Raw genomic sequence first — 8,292 nt, 5'->3', positions numbered from 1 at the left:
ATTGAAGTCACCTGTGATTGAGTGTGCTGTAAGAAGACACTCAATGCTAGGGGTGAACTAGAGAATTTAGGGACTTAACCATCCACATTTAACTAAAGTAGGGAAGTTATGAAGCTTAGGGATCAAACATCACCTGTGATTGAGTGTGCTGTAAGAAGACACTCAATGCTAGGGGTGATGCTAGTGAGCTTAGTTAATTAACTCTCTATCTATGTATGCCCTGGATTATAGGAAGGCATGAGCCTCCACCTTGGTCCATTAGGGACAAGAGCATAAACTAGATTGATGCTGCCTAGCTAGGACATAAGGTGAATTCAAATCCCCTAGTGCATTTACTGCTTAGCTTCTCTGCCTTAGGCTCACTGCCTTTGTGTAACTCCACTGTCACTATCACTGCCACTTAGTTTACTGCTTAGGATAATCTTAGCTTAGGAAAGTAGGAAAGCTTCAACTCACTCACCTTGTCCCTGTGGAATGACCCTGTTCTTGCACATACATTGCTACAACTGACCCTGTGCACTTGCAGGTATCACTGTAGGCTGTCTTTGCTCTTATTTTATACATATCCCAAAGCCTACCACTCCCCCATCCAGATTGAGTTTGATGGAGAATATCCTCCTCGATTCCCCCATTACTTTAGAGTATCGATCCCAGATAGCGAAACGATTCTTTCCTTGGTACAGGTTGTCCATCTAGCAGAATGTCCCCTTCAACTCTCCCGGAATCGCTGAGATCGCACTTCAGATATCAACATAATCAACTCAAAATTATCGTTTCTATCAAAATCTCAAATATAGATAGAGAAGGTATGAATATAGAAGAAAATAAATCTCCCTAAAGATGTTAATTCGTCATATAATAACCGAGAGATCATGTGCTCAGTTTTTGATGTGCTTTCTCACCTTTCAAAAGATTGAGCACTAAGGTGACCACGCACATTCTAACACAACTAGGTTGTGCTGAGTTGAGCCTTGTCTTGTTTGTCACGAGTGACTAAGACAAGATCATCATTCTTGACCTCTTGCTTGGTTTGGTTTCTCTTGTTCCATCTCTTGTTTTTATTCTTTGACTTGTGATGAAGAGTGTCATTATCACAACGTTCACTAGTACAAGAGATTGCAAAATCTACTTGTGACATCGTTGCTTTTCACTAACTTATAATATGGTTGTCTCGCTCATACTGGCCATGCCCAATTCGAAATTTGCACATGCCAATATCATATAACTTGCTAGTTAGTATGAGCATCTAGTAAATAGATTGCATCTACTTAATCGACGGCATCGACTTCCTCAGAGGTAACAACCATCTCTTATCCCACACGCCTAGGCAGGTGATATGAATTATCTTTTGTGGGTTAATTATCTCTTAATAGATGATATGACTAACCAAGTGTTGAATCGCAAAAAGCCTACATATATACCCTCTTATGTACTACAACGAGATCAAGAATGATTGTACTTTATCAAGCAAAATCCATCTCGAATCGTAATAATAACGCAAGTCAATTAAAGACAAAGAAAAACACATATGCCAAAGACCAATTTTTCCACATTGTTCATGTATAATTAACATTACTGATAAGTGCATAATTTACATATTCCTGGTATCAAATCCATGCTTATATTTGCCATAATATATATTGCTTTGAATTACCATTTTTCTAATTTCATGTTAGGTGAATCAACCAATCGTTTCAGTGCCTGAATTACTAGGGAAGATCAAGTTGATTGGGATTTGGTGGGATAATGGACCCGGTGATGGGCTTGACTCATCAAATTTTTATTGGATTTAAAGAAGGTTTGGAATGCTTCTTTGACTCTCGGGATATCCATGAATGAGTAAGAAGAGGCTGGTTTTCTTAATGTATGTTATTCATAAACGGATTCCAGATTTGAACTTGCATATCATTCAGAAAAATAGATCATCACCAGGGAATGAAGAAACTACACTTATATCATGGATATCTTCTAAGGCTTTGTTTTGAACCAGGGGACAACTTTCGATCATGTGAATGATCACAGAAATTTGATGGAAAGTTTAGGAAATGGATACAAACTTATGTGATAGGGTAACTCCCAACTTTCACTTAGTAACACAGGAATCCTGATGTCTACATTGCAACGGTTTGAATCAAAGATTGATTAAAAGAAGATAAATGTTTACAGGACTGTGAAGAGAATATATTCAATACTCTCTCTATCGACTCAATTCATCTCTTGCACTCGCATGTGCCACACACACTCAACCTACACACACAATCACTTGCACACTTACGTTACATTACATGTTATTACCATCCCTCAATCTCAAGGGGGCTTGAAGAGGCGACTTGAGCTTGCACACACAATCACTTGCACACTTACATTACAAAACTAACCATATATGGTGATATAGAAATGACAAACCAGAAGTGTTCAGAGCAGTAACAAGCAGAATTGGTGCAGTAGTGACAAACCAAGGCCTGAATTGGAGGAGTTGCAGTAGCTGGCAGTTGATGATGCAACAACAGTTGAGTAGTATGAGAAGCAGGTGACACTCACAGTGAATATAAGACCTGACACACCATATGTAGCACTGAAGTAGGGCTAGATGAGCTGAGAAGACCTGTATAGTGTAGAAAAGTATAGCAGCATCCAACTTATTTGCAAAGGCTAATTCTAACAAAATAATTTCATGCCATAGTGACAGTTGAGTAGAATGGTAGTATTCCGGAACCATACTCCAAAACTGAATTTTAAGCATTGAAGAATATATGACTGTAATAGGCACCATGAGTTTGTTGGCGCAGACCATGATTAAACAACTGACCAGAAAATTAAACTTGTCGCAGATGAAAACGCTTGGCAGGTCATACAATAGAGATAGACTAATCGCTGTTGCAGACCAAATATGGCTGGAGATGCAGGAATTGTAGGCTAGACAGAAATTTGATGCCTATTAAAGTGGAAATTGTCTTGAGAAAACCAGTATGCATATACAATTGATGTAGTATGTAAAATGCTCAGAATGGCAGCATGAGAGATAGCTTGAGCTGGTGTGGTATGAGAAGTAGGTAATGATGAGACGACGCAGTGGAAATTGTAAACCAGAAGTAGTCAGGCAGAAATAATTGTAGAATGCAGTCTCAGAAAAATACAAATCCAGCACCACATCATGCAAATACCATTCATATAAGAAGTATACTATGAACACCACCAGCTTACATACACTAATGACATGAGAGAGCAGTTGAATCAGTTTACTGAAAGCACTTAAAGTACCCATATTGTGTAACGACGAAATCCAAAAAAAGAATTGTGTACCAGCTGCACACACAATCACTTGCAGCACAGTTAACCCTTGTAAACAGAAAATTGCAGTAGAAATATGAAATTCAAGCACTGCAGCTCCATCCATCAACACATAAAAAGTCATTTGGACCAATTCAAACTGTAACCTATGAGCATTTAAACATCCAGCAGCACACACTGTTGTCAAATGTGAAGTATTGGGCACAGCTGCAACACAAGCAATCTTCCCGCCAGATGGACCCTGTCTCATTCAATTCACACAATAGCTGAAGCAATTTATTGAACAATCTATGTTGTACTCCAACATGACTTGTCTTCAAATGTATTATTAATCTTTGATTATTCTCCATAAGACCATAGCAGGTTGAATTATTTACTCACATATGAAACAAAAGTAAAAACCACCATTGAAGTTGAAACTTCAACTGAATTATTCTAAGAGCATGAAAAGTAGAAGAACCACAGGTTGCACATTGAACACATATGCAAGCTGAAAACTAGGTTGCATCTGAATGTATACAAACTCAACAAAAGAACTCCAACTTGTACTTAATGTAACTCAGCAACTCCAATTCAATGTTCAATCGCAGAAACACCATTAAAAAACGCAATATTCTTCAACACATATGTGAGGACTGCCTTGAAGTAAGATATGAGACCAACAACTTCTCAATCTTCTGCTGAATCCAATTAGTGGAACGACTTTAAGTTTTCGCCCTAACTGGTGTAGCGAACTAGAACACGCTCAGACTATCTCGACATCAGGAATCAAGAACAGCAGATCTTGATGAAGAAATTAGATACAAAATACATGTTAATTATGATGTATAAAGCAGTTGATGAAACTGGATGTAGTTGAGCAGTTGAAGAAAAATACCAACCGTTGCTGTAGATGTAGATAAAACGCACCGTTGAGTCGAATTAGCCTCAAATCTGAGATGAATTATTAAAATCGACCTTCAAATGTCGATCTACAGTTGCAGCAGCAGAAGATGATGAATCAATGGTAATGGAGATTGTTGAAGATGAAGTAATGGTGGTGATGGTGAAGAAACATGCTAGGATCGGTACCCTCAGAATTTGATTTCTGAGTCTGATACCATAGTAACACAGGAATCCTGATGTCTACATTGCAATGGTTTGAATCAAAGATTGATTAAAAGAAGATAAATGTTTACAGGACTTTGAAGAGAATATATACAATACTCTCTCTCTCGACTCAATTCATCTCTTGCACTCGCACGTGCTACACACACTCAACCTATACACACAATCACTTGCACACTTACATTACATTACATGTTATTATCACTAACATACAGTTAATGAGAAGTTTATTAATATTTACTCTTATCAAAGCCTTTGGTTAAAATCTTGAGTTAGAAGAAGCATTCCCCACACAGACACAGATAACACTAACAATCCTACCAACAATAAGCTCTAATATACTTTAACTACGATGTTCATGTTTAGTATTTATGAAGAACCCATATAGGGATTTATTGGATCACCACCTTCTCAGCATCACTTCTGATTGCATTCACGTCACCCATTAAACAATAAGCTGCATCTTGCCGCTGTCTTATTAATCTGAAATCACTCCAGAAATCTTATCTCAAGTGGTAATAACAGGGAGACTATAGTTCTACAAAATAAATATAAGCCTTGTAGTTTTACATCTTAAAAGAATAAAGATAAATTTGTAACCAAACCATATCCATATATTCTATCATATTCCATGAGAAGGGATAAATCTCCAACCAAAATCTACATCATACCATGTTGCACAAACCAAGGGGTCATCTACATAATTTTAGTTTTTGCATTGCACAAACTACATATTTATGTGCCAAAATAAGATCTTTCAAAGAATTTTTCTTATTATAAGAACTTAATCCTATTAGATTCCAATTCAAGAGTTTAGTTCCATTAAAATTCAACATCTCCCTAGAAATAATCGCATCGCCATCTTTCATAGAGTTTGAATACTTGACACCAACAGAGTAAGAATCAGAACTGCTTCCACTTTCTTGACTCCTACCAGTTTAAATATTGTCAAATCTTTGTTTATAATTATATAAAATACCTTCAATAAGGTGTTTCGACTAATCTTCATCCTCTCTTCTCATACCACTAAATCTGCAATATATTTTTAATTTAGAAATGGACAGAATCACCTCAGTGACACCAAGCTTAGTATTTTTAACATCTCTCAACTTGTTGACCATATTATCCTCCATAACTGAAAAAATATTTCCTTTCACCATAAAGTCTGAAGACTTGGAGGTATCAACTCATCATCCACTTTCACCAGCATCTCATTTTTTACCAACTGGTGAAATTTTAGATAGTGGTAAGAAAGGTTGTCGTTCACTCGGACTTGATGAAATTGATTTTAAGAATTAATAAACTAAAATAATAAAAATAGAGAGTATATGTACAAAATATGGTCACAGGATGAAGAATTTACTAAGATTCGGGATTTCACTGTTTCTCATGTTCATGGGTTCATAAATTAATCCTAGACATTTATAGCTCAAAACAAAAGAAACAATAACTTTATTCTTTGCCAAAGTAGATTTCATAAAACATTAGTTGTTGTTTGTGAGCATGACGCATCAAAAGTAATTAAAACTAAGCATGCGACATCAAACAAAATAATAAATAATTAATAGAAATCATAATTCATTAAAAATCAGTGCAAATAGTAATTAAGGAATTAATTAAATTTACCACATGATGAAATTCAGCTTCATCCGTCGTCCCAGAGATGGGGTCTAGCTCCTCATCGTAAAAACACATTCAAAAAGATAAATCATAGCCCAAAGGTGGTTTTATTAAATAAAAATATAACACAGGGAGTTTGCAACGCTTTGCATGCGTTATAGAACTCACCGTTACAATATTGTCACAAACTGAAGTTGGTATCGCAAATCGACTGTTACAGAGTCTATGAAATAATAAGACACTAGAAAATAAACGACTGTTGTCTGCAGTCTTATGTTCTTCGTATCTTCTTCTTCTTCGTGCAGCAGCAGAGAGAACTCTGCAACTATCTATTCTACACTCTGTTTTCTCCCCCTAACTCTCCATATCCCCTCTTCTGTGATCCCAGCAGCGTATATATACCCATTTGGACCGAGAATAAATCCATATAACTCCAAATAATCTCGGTAATCAATACAAAATATTTTCTTTTACTCCACGGGAAATATTTCCTTCTTTATCTCTATCATGCGTCTGTAGTGATTAGCCCGTGTCTTTTGATGATACTGTAAACTTCGACATGCTGGAACATGTTCAAGCTGAAGGTAAACACACGTCATTCTCCCGGAATACACAGTATTCACACCCCCTGTTGCATCGAGTTTAAGATGGTAATGCTCTCCACGCGTGTTCTGAGTTGTTGAGACTTTCCAAATTATGTCTAGATTGGATCACATGATAGAATAAAATCCTAACAGAATATATTCTCCCCTAAAGTTCTTTCTTTTATCAAACAACCAAATCCGTGGCTTTGATTTCCTTTTTTATCGAAACAGGGTATGGAAACAAGTGAGTATCTTCAACTTAAAACCCTTATCGACCCTGTTTTAGCCTAACAAGCCATTCCCAAACCAAAACCCGAAGCAAACCTGACTAAATCTCTTGCAAAACTTCTCCAGAAAATACGCAGGTGAAATAACAATTTTCCCGCAAAATAATTCTTTAAAAAGGAAGAAGATGGAGTCCCATTAACCGGACCGGGTGCGTAAATAGCAAATGGGTACCCCTTATCAAATGAGGTGCCCCTTATCCGAAGTAGGGGTTCGTTTAGGAGATATCCTCCAGGGTGCCTTTAGCAACGTTTCAAGCCGAATTTTCCAAAAAATGTTTATTGCCCAAAAATATCTACGAACACACAAAACGCCATAATAAGTATAAAATCGAGTACCAACAATTCAGAAAATTGAGGACAACTTAGACACAAAAATGTGTCTATCACCAACCTATTTTCTGGCTTGTTCTGTATCCACCAGTTCAGATATCTTGGCAATGTCACTATGAGAGTGCGACCATCATCTCCTCTTTCACCCTGTTTAGTAGTAACCAAAACTGTTAGAGCATAGCTCGGTTGTACTCACCAAACGTTGGTATGTCAAGTTTGGTTGTCATATTTTAGTATCAAAACTCATCTAGAGTCGCTTGATTAAATATTAGAGTCAACTTCGTCTAGGTTATGCTAGAAAGTCTAAGAATGTTGAGACATACAAGTATTACTCCGAAGACCTGAAGAATATGAAGAAATAGCGAACCACAACAAATACATCATCCTTCCACTTGAGGTTAGTAATATTGACTTGAACTATTTCATTCCTAAGGTATCTTTAAAGTCGTGCTATATTGAAAACATAACTGCGAAGCTATATATATTGTACATATTGTATAATACTCTAGTGATGTGACATGATCATAATAGTTTGATCATAGTATTAGGTAATTAGACTACGAAGTATAACGCTTATCTTTTGAACTTCGTGGATATGACATCGACATAATCTTGTATATATTGTTATGATTATGTGAATGGGTTATGGTGGAGACTCCATCCTAGGAAACAATGTTTACTTTTTTTTAAAGGAAGTACATTCATGAACTTGTTTCGTGAATCGAAAAGGAAATCATTAGGCTTATTGGTACGGTTATTCATTGCAAATCTTTGGATGACCAATATGTGTGAAATGGTAGAACCGATTTTAACTTAGGTTATGTATCTTGGTGTTGATGGTGGTTTTTAGCTTAGGGTTAAAATCGTAAAGCTATACATCCGACATGACGTCATTATGACCATTAGTACGTTTACTGAATCAATCAGCACCCTTACGTAAGAATTACCGGGGGTACCTTTTTTCTACACGGGTCATGTTCCACGGCAGAACCCTTAACATTGACTAACATCACCTAAACCCTAATTCTCATTCTACCGCGCCAAGGCATGCCAACCATGCCAGCCGCACCACT

The 8,292-nt window shown here is 36.8% G+C and overlaps 1 long non-coding RNA gene across 1 annotated transcript; it reads right to left on the bottom strand.

Annotated features, from left to right (window-relative positions):
• Positions 1-3,161: 3,161 nt before the first annotated feature.
• LOC113296943 lies at positions 3,162-4,440 on the bottom strand. Its single transcript, XR_003333201.1, has 2 exons — positions 4,173-4,440; positions 3,162-4,074 (listed from the first exon to the last, which is right to left on the bottom strand). It is a non-coding gene; the product is annotated as an uncharacterized LOC113296943 (long non-coding RNA).
• Between the last annotated feature and the right edge of the window lie 3,852 nt (positions 4,441-8,292).

Source organism: Papaver somniferum, chromosome 7 (genome assembly GCF_003573695.1).
Source record: "Papaver somniferum cultivar HN1 chromosome 7, ASM357369v1, whole genome shotgun sequence".
In the NCBI taxonomy this organism is placed as follows: domain Eukaryota; kingdom Viridiplantae; phylum Streptophyta; class Magnoliopsida; order Ranunculales; family Papaveraceae; genus Papaver; species Papaver somniferum.
The sequence above is the reverse complement of the archived record's forward strand: the minus strand, read 5'-3'. Positions and strand labels throughout refer to the sequence as shown.